At 44.8% G+C, this 17545-nt stretch overlaps 1 protein-coding gene across 3 annotated transcripts in view; it reads left to right on the forward strand.

Annotated features, from left to right (window-relative positions):
- The window catches only part of RIMBP2 (RIMS binding protein 2), a 226623-nt gene that overhangs the window by 109594 nt on the left and 99484 nt on the right, over window positions 1-17545 (forward strand). The gene's annotated exons all lie outside the window — the stretch shown is intronic.

Below are 17545 nucleotides of genomic sequence, written 5' to 3' on the forward strand. Positions count from 1 at the left end.
GTGTAATCTCCCACACCTTGTTGCCAGCTGAGGATTGCTTCTGTTGGGTTTTATTATGTCCCAAGGCCTCCAAATGGAAATTGCTAGAAAGCAATTTCAGTAGCCGGCGTTAGCATGAAATGTAGACCTTCAATTAATATTATACTAAGTCTGCTAGCAGAGTTATAAACTGGGATGCTGAGGAAGCAGCCTGCCTTTGGTCTCTATGTTACAACTGAAGTTTGTACCAATAGCTCCTGTGCAGGTGTTTCTAAACAATCCACGCAATTGGAGTCAAAATATTTTTCCCCCCATAATTTGGCCAGGAAACCAATTCTACTAAGTAATATTAAAGAAGCTCAGGGCTTAGAGAATCCTTTACATATGAATACACACAGGGTTAAAAATTATTTTTATTATCTTCAATGTAAAAAACCTAACCATCCCGAGTTTTACCGTATGAGAGGAAATCTGACAGAGTATAATCTAGAGTACGCAGATGCAAGAACAGATTTCCTGGTCTGCACTTCCTGTTCACAAGCTCTGAGGAAGGATGGTTATAGAAGAATGTGCTCATCACATAAGAAACACAACAGCATGGTGTGGTGAGTAGCAGCATTGTCAGTGTTGGGAGCACAACAGGCAGTTGTGGTAGATCCAAGGTGGGGGGGTCCCATGCTGCAGCCTGGGTCCAGCAGGTGTGATTCATGGGGGGATCTGACCGCAGTTGCCAGCTCTTTCAGTGTTTTGGGAGAAGTCAGAAACTCAGATTTTTAAAAATGTGAACTCTTTTGATTTTGGAATATTGGCGGGTAACTCTAATTAAAAAATGAACAACCAGTAAAAAGAAAAACCACAGTATGGACTCATATATCCACAGGCTACATTCAGCTGGTGGGTTGTGTCTTCCATCCATGTGGTAGACATAGCCAAATTAGTTTTGCCCAAAAAGGAAGTTGCCTCAGGGTAGAACAAAAAAAATGATCATGTTTTCTTAATCTTCGGCTGAAGAAAGAGAGTTGACAGGAAGAAACAAGGGGTGATTGGTCTGAGTGCTTGGCACTTCCCTGGAAGGGGACAAGCCTATTCCAGGAGGAAAGTGTGTCATCAAAGCCTTATTGCTTAGGTGCTTCTTATTTATTTCTTTGCACAAGTTGTGTTCATTTTTTTTCCCTACTAGATGCTGTTCTAAAGAATGGAACTAAATCCTTTTTGGTGAACCCTGAATCCCACTGCATTTCATTTTTTCACAATATCATAAACTAAAGAAGAATGATGATGGCACAGTGTATTTTTAAAATCTGTGTAAAGGGACGCCTGAGTGGCTCAGTGGTTGAGTGTCTGCGTTTGGCTCAGGGTGTCATGGGATCCAGGATTGAGTCCCACATTGGCCTTCCCTGCAGGGAGCTTGCTTCTTCCTTTGCCTGTGTCTTTGCCTCTCTCTCTGTGTCTCTCATGAATAAATAAAGAAATCTTTAAAAAAATCTGGGTAAAAAAATTAAGACATCATGTCCTAGCCCACCTATGCTGGTGATAAGGTGATATCAACCACTGATATGAGATGGAGGGGGGCACTTATCTTAGAATCAGGCTCTTTCACAGGGGCTGTGAAGTGATTCTTTCCTTTCCTCCCATTGATGTGATATTTTATGGTTGTTCTGAATCAGGTATGTTCTCCTGTCATGTCTTCTCAGGCAGGGTCTGGATGAGTGCTGTCTGATAGAAATAGCAAGAGCCTCAAATGTGAGCCATAAATATAACTTTAAATTTTCTAGTAGCCACATTACAGAATGTAAGGACAAATAGGTGAAATTAATTTGAAGAATATATTTTTATTGAACCGATCCAAACTTAAGTATTTTCACTTCACTATGAAGTCAATATAAAATAGTCAATACTTTATCCACCCCCCCCCCCCCATTTTTTTGTTTTGCAGTAAGTCTTGAAAATCTGGTGTGTCCTTGACACCTAGAACACGTTTCGCTCAGGACTGGCCACAGTGTTAGTGTTTGGTAGGGACAGGTCCCTGGCAGCCACCACGGTAGACAGCAGAGATTCACGCGGGATTCATGCTGCACTGGACTGAGCTCCACATTGTGCTGGGTCCTAGGAAGTCTGTATGCAAATGTTTTGCCATTAAGGACTTTGTAGTTGAGGGCACCTGGGTGGCTCAGTCAGTGAAGTGTCTGCCTTCAGCTCAGGTCAGGGGATCAAGTCCCCTTTGGGCTCCCTGCTCAGTGAGAAGTCTCCTTCTCCCACTCCCTCCCCGATGCCCTTCCCCTATCTCATGCGCATACTCTCTCAAGTAAATAAATAAAACCTTAAAAAGAAAAGGACATTGTAGTCATGTGGGATTTGTTTTTGTTTTAATTACAAATGAAACAGTTGGAAATAATGCTAAATAGATACAACTTAGTCCCAAGAATCCCTTCCTGCCAAACCCGCTTCTCCCACTTGCTCATGAGACAAATGCACACACAGGAGCCGGAACACATGCCCTGGAGGGCAGGGTGGTCACAGCCCTGAGGTCAGGCCCGCCCGGTGACAGGCCATCACTCTCTCTGCCACCACCATGTGTACTGAGGACGCAGCAAGCAGAGCGAGCCTGGCACAGGCCGCAGATCACACAGATTTATTCTAGGAGACTAGTTTATGACTGAGGGAAATGCTCCCAGTGTTTTAAGTTTTCAAACAGTGGATACAATATGACCTTAATTTTTATGAAAAGGCGTACTAATATGTAGGTATCTGGAGACACACAACTGGTATTAAGTACAATTTAATATTAAGAATGATGTCGGGATCCCTGGGTGGCGCAGCGGTTTGGCGCCTGCCTTTGGCCCAGGGCGCGATCCTGGAGACCCGGGATCGAATCCCACGTCGGGCTCCCTGCATGGAGCCTGCTTCTCCCTCTGCCTGTGTCTCTGCCTCTCTCTCTCTCTCTCTCTCTCTGTGACTATCATAAATAAATAAAAAAAATTTAAAAAAAAAGAATGATGTCACCAAGTGGGGGGGAAATACAGCTTACCTTTTTTTCCTATTATTTTTCTAGATTTCATTTTTGTTTATAATGAAATTTATCATTTTATTTTTTTAAGATTTTATTTATTTGTTCATGAGAGGTACAGAGAGGCAGAGACAGAAGAGGCAGTACAGAGGGAGAAGCAGGCTCCCTGCGAAGAGCCTGATGTGGGACTCGATCTCAGGACCTTGGGATCATGACCTGCTCCAAAGGCAGGTGCTCAACCACAGAGCTACCCAGGCACCCTGAAATTTATCATTTTCAAAAGAAAACTTGTTATATATGCTTTAGTGCCCTTGTTCTAGCTTACTATCTACAGGTAGGTCTTCAAAGAAAAACAAGTTATTTCTTCATTTTTCAAGCATATGGAACATCTCCAATTCGAACAGTGATACCCCTTAGTGTGTGTATCAGATTTTAGAATTTTCAGAATGGCTTCACATATCTTGTCTCATTCAGGGCCCGAGACCACGAAGGATTTCGAACATAGAGAATGGACTTGGCGAGCGGTCACTCTGTGGGTCTAGTGCATCAGTCCCGGCCTTCTGCTAGGGGCCCATTCCAAGGACAGCTGTGTTTATCAGAACCTTTGCGGTGCCCCTGTAGTCTGAGTGGTTTGTCTGATGCCCCTGGGCAGTGCTCTTGGCACCCCTGTGGAGTGGAAGGCCCTTCTCTGGCAGGGCTGCCTGGCGTGTCAAGGCTGGGTGTGCTGGCTTGAACGGTCTCCTCCAAAAACTCAGGTTCACCAGAACCTATGAATGGGAACTTATCTGGAAATGGGGTCTTTGCAGGTACAATGAGTTAAGACGGAATTGTACTGAAGTGGGGTTGGCCCTGAATCCCCCTGACACTGAAATCCCTGAGGTCCCTATGAGGAGAGATACAGAGACACGCAAGGGAGGATGCCTGGTGAGGGTGCAGACAGGGGTCCGAGCGAATCAGCTGCAAGGACTGCAGAGAGCCAGCAGGAAGGGGCAAGCAGAGGGTAGGGAGCAGGACCCTGGCAGACCTTGTCTTGGACTTCGGCCTCCAGAACTGACTGCATAGACTTCTGTGGAGGCCGCCCGGTTGGTGGTACTCTGTTCCAGTTGTGGTGCTAATGTACGGAGAAGCAATGCCTCCTGAGCTGGGCTGAGTGCCTGGTTCCCTCTGCTGGCACTGCCAGGTGCCTCTGGGGGAGGGGAGCCCAGGAGACTTAAGGATATCTACGATATGGTGTGGCAAAGCTAGAAGAACTGAAATGGAGAGTTGAGGTACCCCATCCATTAGAGACCGCAGGACACAGCTGCCACCCTGGGAGCAGAGGACAAAGGGAAGCATCACCAGAATCTGGAGGATGGGCCGTCTCAGCATCTGGCCCCCTAGAAAATGGGGGGCACTGAGTGGGGGCCTCCAGGCCAGTCGTATGGAGCCAGTGCACAGATTTTCCAGGGAGTGTCGCACCACCAGGGAGGCCCATGGCTACCTGAGCTGGAGCTGCTGTGGCAGGAAGGAACCTGGGCAGTGGGAGCTCCACCTGCTGCCTCCTGCCATTGCCCCGGCAGCCAGGGGTCTGGAAAATGTAGTTCCCCATCTTCCAGCCCGAGCCCTGCAGCCCAAGCTGGAGCAGAGCATCAGAGAATCAGTGTGGGGTGCAGAGACCAGAGGTGGACAACCCGCACAGAGGTTCTCATGTCTCCACCCAAATCCTGAGGGATGGAGAGGTGAATGTGTCGGCTCCACTCTGTATCTGAAGGAAGTGTGCACCTCTGAGAGCCCTCTCTGCACATCTGTCATGGATCAAGGTTAGAAGATCAAATGCTGGATTCATAGCAATGTTGCGTTAGTGGATTAATGAAGAATAATGACAATGCAGAGTGTGATTTTCCATGTATATGTGAAGCATCCTTATAAATCAGGTTTGCTCCTACTTAAAACAGAAAGGCTGTCTTCTTTTGGAATAAAAAAAAATCCCCTTGGAAACCTGGGGTCTCCTTGGATGAGATTCACTGTCTCTGACATTAAAGAGCATTCAAACCAGCTCATGTCTGGAGCCCCGGGGAAGCGAGTGGAGGAGCATCTTGTGCAGGCTGTGACTTGTGATGCTCACCTCTGGCTATGGGTGTTGGGATATGATTGTCCTGCAGGGGAAGTCCTTTTTGATAAGAGTGGGATCATTCCTTCCATAATTCTTTGAAACTGTGTAGTTCAGGGACTCCTCCTTAGCCTCCACACTCTTTTCTCAAATTCAATTTGCTAGTTTCTTTTTTCCACAACAGGATTATGTGCGTTTTCAAAAGCAAGGGATTAAGCAGATACTCTGATAAAAATGCACAGTTGAGGGAGTCAGTTGGGAGTTTAAGTGGGGTGCCTGAGGTGGGAGACCTGCTCTGGGGAGCATGTGCACACGATGGGGGCTCTGCCCAGCTCCAGGCCCCCATCTCCTCCTCCCTCCCGTCCCCTAATCCCTGTGGGGCTGCCCACACCTCCCTGGTCTCCCATAGCCCATTCCCCCCTTGCCCTCCTCATCTTAGGGTCATTTGTTAGGCCCTGCTACCTCCTGATCTTAACCCCTCACTGCTTTCCATCAACCTTTGAATAAAACCCAAACTCCCACCAGAGCCCGTACATGCCACCTTACCTGGTGTGTGTTCTTTGCTTTTTCTATCCTGGTGTGCTCCGTCTTCGGCCCTAGAATGCCTTCCATGAGGCATCTACATGGTTTGCTCCTTCTTCTCATTAGGTCTCTGCTTAGATGTCACCTGAAACCTTCTCTAACCTCATTTTTTTTTTTTAAAGATTTTTATTTATTTATGATAGTCACAGAGAGAGAGAGAGAGAGAGAGAGGCAGAGACACAGGCAGAGGGAGAAGCAGGCTCCATGGACCGGGAGCCTGACGTGGGATTCGATCCCGCGTCTCCAGGATCGCGCCCTGGGCCAAAGGCAGGCGCCAAACCGCTGCGCCACCCAGGGATCCCTCTAACCTCATTTTCTAGAAATCTCGGTTTCCTGCTTTTTTTCTCTACATATACAATGCTATGTAGAAAAATAAAGAAACAAATAATATACAAACTATATATATCCAGAATATAATAGAATATATAGTACTCCAAGAAGCTCTGTAATTATTGGGATTTTTATGAATGAATTAGCATGGCTGTGTTCCAATAAAGCTTTATCCCTGAAAAACAGGAGGCAGGCTGGATGTGACATGCAGGCCATACTTTGCTGACGCCTGCTGCAGAAGGCCACCGATTGTTGACACCCATCCCCAGAGGGTCTGCAGAGCCTCAGGCACGTCCTAGGTTTACCCTCAGTCTCTACCTGCCCAGATCCCTGCCACCTACTTCCTTCCACATCCCCCGCCACTGCAGCTACACAGCAGTGGCCACCACCACCCCCATCCCCTGTCAATATACATAAGAAGGATGAGAGGGAGAAGTCAAGTCTGAGAGCCTAGCCAGTACAGTATGTGGAGCCGTGGGAAACAGATCTTTCTGGGTGCTCAGCTACTTAGGCCTGCAGCAGATCTGCAATGCTTGTGACTCGCTGTATCAATGCAAATCCTGCAAAATCTGTTTTGCCACTTTAGAAAACATGCTTGCTTATTATAGCTCAGACATTCAAGAACTACAGGGTGGAGACTCTGGTGAGCAGGGTGTCTCAGAGGAATGCTGTGTACAACACGGTACTGATGCAGGGGCAGGGGCAGCCGGGGCTGAGGGTGGCAGGGTATAGGAGGGAGAGCACTGAATGCATGGGTGGAGGTCTGGGTTCGGAAGAGGGTCAACCATATGTTTACTTCTCCAGAAATGAGGAAGGGCAGTCCTGATCAAAGACAAAATCGTACATGTTTATGGCTAATTGTGACCATTTGAAAACACAGACCTGGGGCTGTCAAATTTTTAGTTTTTTTTTTTTTTTTTTTTCACCAGAAAGTGTAAGTCATCGTTTTTATGTAAAATTTCCTATTTTTAGGGGCATTTAGTTGGCTCAGTTGGTTAAGCATCTGACTGTCAATCTCAGTGGTGAGTTCAAACCCCACATTGGGCTTCATGCTGGGCATGGAGCCTACTTTAAAAAATAAAAATAAAAAAAATGTAAAATTTCCTATTTTTAATTTTTAAAAATTTATTTATGATAGTCACACACACACACACAGAGAGAGAGAGAGAGAGAGAGAGAGAGAGAGAGAGAGAGGCAGAGACATAGGCAGAGGGAGAAGCAGGCTCCATGCACTGGGAACCCGATGTGGGATTCGATCCTGGGTCTCCAGGATCGCGCCCTGGGCCAAAGGCAGGCGCTAAACCGCTGCACCACCCAGGGATCCCCAATTTCCTATTTTTAAATGTTGATAACTACTTAGATATCTTGGGGCCACATAAAACATTGTGGATCAAATCCAGTCACATGCCGCCATTCCGTGTAATTTCCCTCATCCAGCCCCATGAAAGATAGAAAAAAAACTCATTTTTTTTCACATTGAGGGATTCTACAGACATGCACTTTGCTTTTGTCAGCTTTTGGGGGTGCAGAAATCCTGCATGAATGAAAACAGAAGTAGCAAATTTGTTGACAGTTCCACCCGGAGAGACAGAGCAAGAGCAAGAGCGAGCATGCTTTTAACTGGCAAGGGGCCCACTCCAAGCAAAAGGAGCAATTTTTAAAAATGACCTTGGTTTAGTTCTAGGCACTGATGTAGCCCTTAATGACTTCTGCATGCTAGACAGAGAGGCAATCTCATTTCCTCCCATCAGAAGAAATCAGATGCTTGCTCTGGTCCCTGGGGCTGATAAATTTATTGATAGGGAAAGATTTCCTTTTGTGGCTTGAGATGCTGCATATGTCCAGACTGGTTAGAGAATTCTACATGGGGAGATCGGAGACTTCCATTTATTTTCTTTCTAATATGTGCCAGGATCTTTCATGTGGGCTGGTTATTTCAATCTTCCCAACAACCCTGCAAGGGTATGGGTCATAGTGCTCATTTCTACAGGTGAGATTAAATAATTTGCTGATAGCACACAGCTAGCCAATGGGAGAGCTGGGGGTTTCCACAGCTGAGTCTCAACTGGTCTTTTCTAGAGCTTTGCTGACCTTGTACTTTAACCTGATACAATTGCCTTCTTCCCAGCACTGAACCTCATGTCCTGCACTGCCAGTGACAAAATGGGATTCATGCAATGTAAGTTCCACTTGGAATGTCAGCTACAGAGGCAGGAAGTAAAGCTTTTGGGGGCAAAGCCCATAAGATACATCATGGCCTCGTAGCTGCTCAGAGAGTATTCCACTGGGCGAATCCCAGAGTTTGCAGATATCAAGCCCCAGTTCACATTGTGTGAAGCTATAGCTGGGAATTGAATGCCTGGTGGCACCGTTGTCTGGTCCCAGGATCCCATCCAGTACACCACACTGCCCTGTCGTCCTGCCTGCTGGTTGACCTGCATTTGCCAGACTCTCTCAGTCTCCTTGTTTCTTGTATCCTTGACACTTCTGAATAGTGTTGGCCAAAACTCTGATGGCATTCCCCCCAATTTGGGTTTGTTTGATGCTTTCTCATGATTAGACAGGGGCTATAGATTCTGGGAAAAAAATGCCACAGGAAAAAAAGTACCATGTCTCATTGGTGATGTTGGTCTTACTGTCTCGGTCAAGGTGGTGTCTGCCAGGTTTCTCCACTACAGATGCTCTTCTTCTCCCCCCATATTCTAGTCTTGGAAAGCAGGTCACAGAGTCTAGCCCACATGCAAGAGGAGTGGAATTATGGTCTATGTACTGGAATTTTATTTGATTTAACTTGAATTTAAAATGAAACTGCCAGTTTGACATCTACCATATTGTAGTATGCAGACTTAGAGAAGCTTGTGAGCTAGGGCTCTAGTACCGGGGCTTGCTGGAGCGTAATGATTGAACAGCTCAGTCAATCCATAAATGCCTCAAAGAAATAAAGTCCAGATGCTATCATATAATTGAGGTATGATGGTGAATGGTTTTGTTTTGTTTGTTTGGTTTGGTTTGGTTTGATGCTAAACTAGGACCCCTAAGCCCTTCTGGAAACTGTCCCCAGAGGATTCATAAAATCAGACGAAAGTATGGTCTTCCTTCCTGAGCTTCTATTTTGGGATAGATTGAGCCAATTGTTGTAATATATAGGGATTGAAAATGCCAGCCTATTCTGGATTCATATGCATTTCAGAAGGCAATAACCACAGGATGATGGGTTTTTTTTTCACCCGAAATAATATGAAAGCGGGTGACAGTGTCCCCCTCTAATCTCCACAATCCAGTCTGTCTTAGTCTGTCTCATTCTCATACCTACCCCTGGTTCTGTCTTATAATTGCCCTGTGCCTCAATTTTCCCATCTACAAAATGGGGACAAAAATAGTGACCCACTTCAGGGCTTGCTGCAAGCAATCAGTGGGTTAGTCTATATGATAGTTGCTGGATCAGCACCTGGTGCCACATTAGTCACTATTCCTGTGGTCCTAGCGTCACCGTTTATACCACTCCACTGGACCATTGCCATTGGCCTCACCAAGACACACTATTGATTAATATGTTCAAGGCATTTCATTCCACTAAATGTAATTTTAAAAGGATCTTTTTATCACTATTATGAAATGAAAACCCATATTGCTTATCATGTATTTAATCTGACTGGAGAGGTATAACATAAAAAGAAGACAATTTTTGAAGTTGTGTATGCCCATGGCTCAGAGCCTATGGCCCACTTTCTATTTGTAGATGAGATGAGCCAGGAGCTAAGCACCTACTGAGACTCCTTGCAGGAGAATTTCAAGAGCTGGAGGACAGTAGTAACTTTGTAGGGATATGAGTCAGTTGTTTAAAATGCCAGGTCCATGCACCACCTAAAATTGTCAAAGAAACATGCTTGGTTTGGGAAAAGGTTTGCTAAGTGACTGCGGGTGGACTTGCCAACTCACTCCCAGCCTTTACCTGAGTCAGAGCCTGTGGAAAGCAGCAGCCCTGCAGATACTGCCAAGCTTGTATCCAGACGGAGCAAAGACGACCAGGGCTGCTGTCTGGACTCCAGGCTTTGCTTCGATGCTCCCAAGCCCCTGGATTGTGTTGAGTTATAGCTGTCTTTGCATATCCATGGTGGGCATACTTGCTTGCAATTGAGGATACAGGCAGATCCTTGCAAGAGCAGGATGTGGTTCACTTAAGATGAGAAGCAGGGCTTCATCTTACTCTCTTTCTTTCTCTTTTAATTAATTTATTTGAGAGAGAGAGAGAGAGAGAGAAAGAGAATGCACACAAGCAGGGGGGAGGGGGATAGGAAGAAGCAGATTCCTTGCTAAGCAGGGGGCTCGATGCGGGGCTCAATCCCAAGACCCTGAGATCATGACCTGAGTCAAAGGGAGATGATGCTTCACTGACTGAGCCACCCAGATGCCCCCACCTTACTCATTTTAAAATAAGCTTTGAGTTAAAGCAATTTGGATATTTGAGTTCAGAGAATCAAAACAAGTAGCATCTAATCTTTGATTCAGACACCACTCTGCCCGCAGATGAGACAGTTCCATTTAAGAGCTGGGCATTGGCTGTTCATGAGGAGGGGACTGGGAAGCTCAGAGTCTCCTGTGGAAGGGAGCCTGCCTGAGGTCCCGTCAATGGAGAGGTGAGGATAGATTGGTGCACAAACTGTTGAGCAGAGCTGGCAAAGTACAGCCTATGACCCTCCAACAGGTCTCTTAGTTGCCAACTTTTTAAAAGCTGGGTAAGTTTCACATCAAACTATTGGTTTCTGGGGATGCCTGGGTGGCTCAGTGGTTGAGCATCTGACTTTGGCTCAGGTTGGGATCCTGAGGTCCTGGGATTGAGTCTTACATCAGGCTCCCCACAGGGGTCCTGCTTCTCCCTCTGCCTATGTCTCTGCCCCTCTCTGTGTAAATAAATAAATAAATAAATCTTAAAAAAAAAAACTATTGGTTTCTAATTTCTCTTCAAAAAAAGATGTGGCGATGCTTGCCCATGTTTACTGTTGGCAAGGGTCAGCTGGGGCTGGGTAATGGGGCCTTTCTTTAGAGGGCAGACCCCCTTCTCTCTGCCCCAATTCCAACCACCACCACTAGTCTTCAGCTTTGGGCTGCTTCATGTGCTCATGTAGCTTCTAGGCTTCTAGAGGCATCTGGTTTGAAGTCTTCCCTGTAAGGTCATGTCTGCCAGAACCTCTGAAGCCATTGCCCCTTGACTTCTAGAAGAGGGGAGCTATGACTTTAGTGAGCTTTGCTGTCTTCATACAAATGAAAGATGCCACTATGCCCCACTGGCATGGCCTGTGTGAGGGAGAATGGTGGGTGTCACATGTTAGTGAGAGTGTGGGGATACAGGACTCCCAATAATCCTTGCTGTCCCAAACTGTGGCAGTTTGTACAAAACCTAAGTGCATGCAGAGGCCATGGTCCAGTGGCTCCACCCTTAGACAAGTACTGTTCAGGAGATTTACACATCCACAAAAAGACATGTTCCAAGAATGTTCTTTGTAGCATTATTTTCAAAGGCTCCAGATTGGAGTCAACTTCAGTGTTCAACAATAGTTGGATACGAATAAACAAATTTTGGAATATTTATGTTACAGATGAAGTGATGAAGTAGTGCAAGCTGCTATTTCACACTCATGGATTACTGTTGGACAAAATATTGACAAAAATTTCCAGACACCAAGAAGATGTTTCTATTCCATTCCCATAGAGCTAATGAAGAGGAATAATGAATTTGTGGAACTAGAAGTCACATCACTGGTTACTTTTCGGAGGGTCTTGACAGGGAGGAGGCAGGAGAGAAATTCAGGGTTGTTGGAAATGTTCTATTTCTTGATCTGGGTTATGATCATGCTGATGTGCACACTTCATAAAAATGAGCAGAGTTGCATGCCTATGATTTGTGCACTTTTGTGTATGTGCTCTGTTTTAATCTAAAAGGTTAACTTGAGGGGCACCTGGGTGGCTCAGTTGTTGAGCATTTGCCTTTGGCTTGGGTCATGATCCCGGGGTCCTGGGATCAAGTCCCACATCAGGCTCCCCACAGGGAGCCTGCTTCTCCCTCTGCCTGTGTCTCTGCCTCTGTCTCTCTGTGTCTCAAATAAATAAATAAATAAATAAATAAATAAATAAATAAATAAATAAGTTAATTTAAAGATACCTGAAAACTGTGGAAAATGAATTGGATCTGTTTCCTGTGTTTTCATATGGTCTGTTTTCAGATATACCACATTATGAATGGAAAATAGGTGTGAATCTAAAGCTAAGGACATATTTTCCCTCCCCCCCTGGAGGGCCCTGAGTCATAAGGCAGAGTCTGTAGATATTAATTGAAGTAATCTGTCCTTGGGGAGAGAAAAGTCTGTCTTACTGAGTCAATGGCAGGATAATATGGAGAGTTCCTTAATTCATCTGAATTTGCAGCCTAACCCTGCCTCATTGGGCCAAATTGTAGAAGCACCATTTTCATTTGTTTATGTAACTCAAGTTTGCTGTGATCGAGAATTTGAGATTTTGATGGAGGAAGGCCCCTGGGTGGAGGGAGAGAACAGAGCCCTGAAGCTCTCAAGGCAGGAGCGCCATGTTGTAACAATACTGATAAATCATCTCTTGAAAAAGCAAATGCTCTTTTTAAAAGGCACTTAAATATTTTATGTTGCTGTGTTATTTGCAGAAGGATCCTAGGAGGCTCATCCTTTACATTAACAGAGTTCTAATTGATACGTTTTCTTTCTCACATTAGCAGCTGGCAAGCTCGTACTTAAATGTGATAGTCAGCCAATGGGTACAAATCTTCTTTATGTGATTTCCTTGGCATACATTTTTCTATATATTGTTCTTTTTAAAAATCATTATTCTTAACTGCCTTATTGCATAAATATTTTTATTACAGGCATCATTGAATCCTTTTTTTGGGAGTAGATGGAATGCGGTTTATAAATTAATATGCATTGCATATGCTGAACGACTATATAGGAGAGACTCAGTCTATGCAGGGATTCAGTTCTGAAATCAGCAGGTTATGCTGAAATCACATATAGGGAAAAGTGACCCCGGAAGTCCCCTTGGTAGGAGCCGTATTGGAGATAGACCTAACAAGAGTCAGCCTTTCCCGCCAGCATTGGACAAGACTGCTGTTTATTGGTTGAGGACTAGATGTGGTGGTGGTTTGCATCTGGAGATCGTTTGTCCCAAGGGGCACTTAGGGAAGAAGCAGTTTGTGGACACATGGATGGTGACATGTTTGCCTCACTTCAGGCTCTATCCCAGGAGGCATGGGTGGCACCCTTTGTAACATAAAATTCACCATTTTACAATGAACAATCCAGTGGTGTTTAACACATTTACAATGCTGTGTAACCAACTACTATCTCGTTTAAAAACACCCTCATTACCCCAAAGCGGGCCCCATGACCATAATAGGCAATGTTTATTCTCTCCCCACTCCCAGCCCTGGCTGCCATCAGTGTACTTTCTGTCTCATTTACCTGCTTTTGACATTTCATATCAAATATATATGATATGGGGCACTCAGCATCTTCGAGGTTCATCTGTGTTGTACCAGGTATCTGTACTTCATTCCTTTCTATGGCTGAGTAGCATCTCATTGAATGGATAGACAACATTTTGCTTATCTGTTCATCAGATAATGGATATCTGGGTTGTTTGCACCTTTTGGCTATTGGGAATAGTGCTGCTCTGAACATTCATATACAAGTATTTGTTTGAACAACGATTTTCAGTTCTTTGGGGTGTATACTAAGAGTAGGATGACTGTAGTAATTCTGAGGGATGATGAAACTGTTTTCCACAACAGGTGCACCATTTTGCATCTCTACCAGCAGTGGATGAGAGTTCCAGCTTTTCTGCATCCCCAGACAGGTGGCATGTTAGCTGTTCACTCTCCCTCTCCCCTTGCTTCCCAACCTTAAGAATCCTACATGGAAGAATTTTCATGGGGTTGACCCCATGAAAATGGGGTCATTTCTCTGGTAGAGAAAAGCTGTCTTGGGGGCAGCCTGTGTTCTGCGGAGAGTGACCAATGGGAACCAAGCAAATTTTTGACTGTGCTTATTTTCTATTAGTAATTCAGAGCATATGTTGCAAGTACATGTAAGTTGATGGAATACGTTTATGGGGAGAAGCTTTATTTAAAATGTAAATGTTTCTATGGTTCATGAGCTTGCATTTGAATCTGATTAGCATGTTATATTTTTCTACTTGGTCTTGTCTCCAACCTGTGTTAGAAAAATAGCTTTTAAATAGCACAGTGTGCTCCGTAATTGCATTATTGGCATACGTAGTATGCCTGAACGTCAAATAGGTCCGGAAGAGTGTGTGTCTGTCATAGTTAAAGCAAGTGCAGATTTATAGATTTTCCTGAATATGGAAAGGAACTTAGAGGCTTGTCTCTCCCCTCCCCAGACCTGAGCATTACAGGAAACCAGATATAGTTGTTTCAGTAACAGTCTGTTTATTGGCATAACAATCTCTCACATTCAAATGGTCCCTTCCCAGTTTGCAAAGTGCATGTCTATGCATTCTCTTATTTAAATTGGCACTTTGTAAGTGTTAGACTTAGACCTCAAACCCAGGTCCTCCAGGTCCCAAAGATTTCTCCATATCACGTGATGACTTAGCTAATAGTCCTGGCCTTGAGGGTAAGGGATAGGAGCTGGGTCAGGACCGTGGACAGCACCCAGACAAGCGCTAAGGCCACTCCATTTTTCCTTTGCTTCAAACGCCGTCACTTCAAGGACCCCCTTACACACAGGCAACACACACATTCCCTTCTCCTTTCTTTCCCCCATCCTCCTGGGTGTGCCTCTAGGTGAGAACCACTCATGAAGCCTTTTCAGAAAGAAAACATTATCAAGTACATCCCAGTGTTGACTTAAATTATTTTTATTAGATATTACTATAATTGATAATAATTACAATCTGATTTTACTAGACTTGCATATTATAAGTACATAGTCTATGTTATACTCGAACATTATATGATTATATATTTATTATTTATAACATAATTGCACTTGCCCAGTGATAAAACTGGATTATAAAATTTTTACAGCTTTCCTAAACCATAAAACCAAAATGAATGAACATATTTGAGAGAAACAAATGTGCGAGGCCAATAAAGTCCAAACTCTAACTTGCTATAATTTAATATGTCAGATATTATTTTGCTTAAATTTTCCTTTATGGTAAAGATAGCACCATTTGACAGTTGGCTGAATGTTGATTCACCATTCCTCCCACTCTTTTGAATTCCTGCAGTCTTTGATTCTTTTTTTCCCAAAGATTCACTTATTTATTAGAGAGAGAGAGTGAGTGAAGGGGAAGAGGCAGAGGGAAAGAGAGAAGCAGACTTTCTGCTGAACGGGGAGCCCAATGTGGGGTTCAATCCCACAACCCTGAGATCACAACCTGAGCTGAAAGCAGATGCTTGATCCACTGAGCCACCCAGGAGACCCTTGATTTGTAAGCATATATGAAATCATTTGCTTCCAACTATGTGACCTTCATTGACTTTTCATTATCTCAGGGTGGTCAGGTTGGCAGTTTTGTTTCTCTGCCATGGCAACCTGCATTTCTGCTATCATAGCACACGGGATCCTGCACCACGGGGGCCCCTGGGTCCCCATCGGCCACACTTGTGAGGAGGAGCTATTTCTCACTTGAGATTTCCAGGGTGTCCAGTGAGCCCTGTACCACACACACACACACACACACACACACACACACATTCAAGGATGTTATTGAAATGAGTAGAACTGACAAGTCATGAGAGGGCTTTCGTTTTCTCACATCACAGTTTACCTCTGGAAAAATGGGCATCTTACCATAGAAATGTGTATTCAATTACAGTTCATGGTGTAGGTGAGGTGGGGCTTCTGAAGACCCAGACCTAGCCCTGGAGCTGCTCCTGGGAACTTTGGGGGAATTCTGGCTGCATCTCAATGTTCTAGGCTGGGGCTGTCTGTGTCTTAGCTTGGGAAGCCAGTAGCGAAATACCACAGACTGCGCAGCAGAAGCTTTATTTTCTCACGGTTCTGGAGGTTGGTGCTGGTGAAAGCTCTGCTCCTAGTTTGTAGGTGGCCCCCTTCTACCTGTGTCCTCATGTGATCTTTCCTCAGGGCACGTGCAGAGAGCTCTCTGCTGCCTCCTCTTACCAGAAGGACACAAGTTCTACTGGATTAAAGCCCCACCCTGTGAATTTTAATTACTTCCCTAAAGGCTCTATCTCTAAATACAGTCATAATAGGAGATTAGGGCTTCAACATATGGATTTGGGGGGACACAGTTCAGTCCATAGTGAATAGCCAAGGGTATATAAGGGGTAGGCACAAGTGGACAGACTTATCTTTGGTGACCCTATATCTTCTTTCTGTCCCTGTGCAGAAGGAATGCACCCCCACCCCAACCTTCCCCGCACCCTACACTCCCCCCCATCCTGCCTCACTCCACCAATCCTTTATTCTAATCAGGTCTGACTTCTTTTACAAAGTGCACCATTTTTAAGCTAATTCAATCTGTAGACATGTCTATTATTGAAAGGAGTACAATGTATGTTTTTATCTGATTTAAGAGCCAACATTTTAAAACAGGGATGTTTCAGATCGAAACCCAGACAGACCTCCAGCTCCTAAAAACCTTGGAACAGCTGGGTTCCCTTTCCTACTTGCCACCAACAGGCTGGAGCCAGGTTGCCACGGACCTCTTTAGATGGAACATGAGCATTTCCAATCTCTGCATTCCTTATCACTCTAGAATATTCTTTTTTTTCCCCTGGCCCAATCTACTCTGCTTACGCCTTGGGGTGTTTGAATTTGTAACTCTTGCTTGAGTCCTTCTCTTTTCCCCTTATCCCTATCAGAATTTATTCTTGTCCCCTATAGTTTTGTTAAATAGGAGATAAAAAAAATCAAATAAGGCTATTCTAGTTTAATGCATTACTGGATGTTAAAGGGTAAAAAACCTCCTGAACTGGCACTTCCTGCAGTTGCCCTTTAAGGGAGTTCCCTAGGGATACATGGTCCCAGTGGTCCTCAAATCAGATCCCAGAACTCCGGTCGGCCTGCCTGGAGCTTGTCCTACTTCTGTGTGTTCATCCAGGAAGTGGACATAAGGCCTGTGCACCTTCCCTTGCATGCTTGCAGACAGTCAAATTCAACAAGCTATTTGTGCATCTTGGCTCCTACAGGGCAGGCCCTGTCTCTATGGATCCACCGTACAGTAAATCTTAAACCCTTCTACTCTGTTTGGCTTTACACTTAAAGAGTTTAAGTTTCAAACTGTTCCAATTGCAATGTTCAAGACCTCCCATGGAAAGCAAATCTGTGAAATTTCTGCAGAAGCGAACAGATACACAGAGGCTGGTTATTCTCTCTTCATGCCGCTATTTCAGGTCAGAAGCACTGAGCTAGAGGGTGATTTCATGCAGTGGTGTTTGGAAAGTTCTTCATTATCTCAGTCCTGGTGATGCGTGAGTCACCAGATCCCCATCTTCAGGCCGTGGGTGTGTGTCGTCAAACTCAGTTCCTGGCTCTCAGATG

The sequence above is a fragment of the Canis lupus genome, chromosome 26, assembly GCF_011100685.1.
Source record: "Canis lupus familiaris isolate Mischka breed German Shepherd chromosome 26, alternate assembly UU_Cfam_GSD_1.0, whole genome shotgun sequence".
Lineage (NCBI taxonomy): Eukaryota > Metazoa > Chordata > Mammalia > Carnivora > Canidae > Canis > Canis lupus.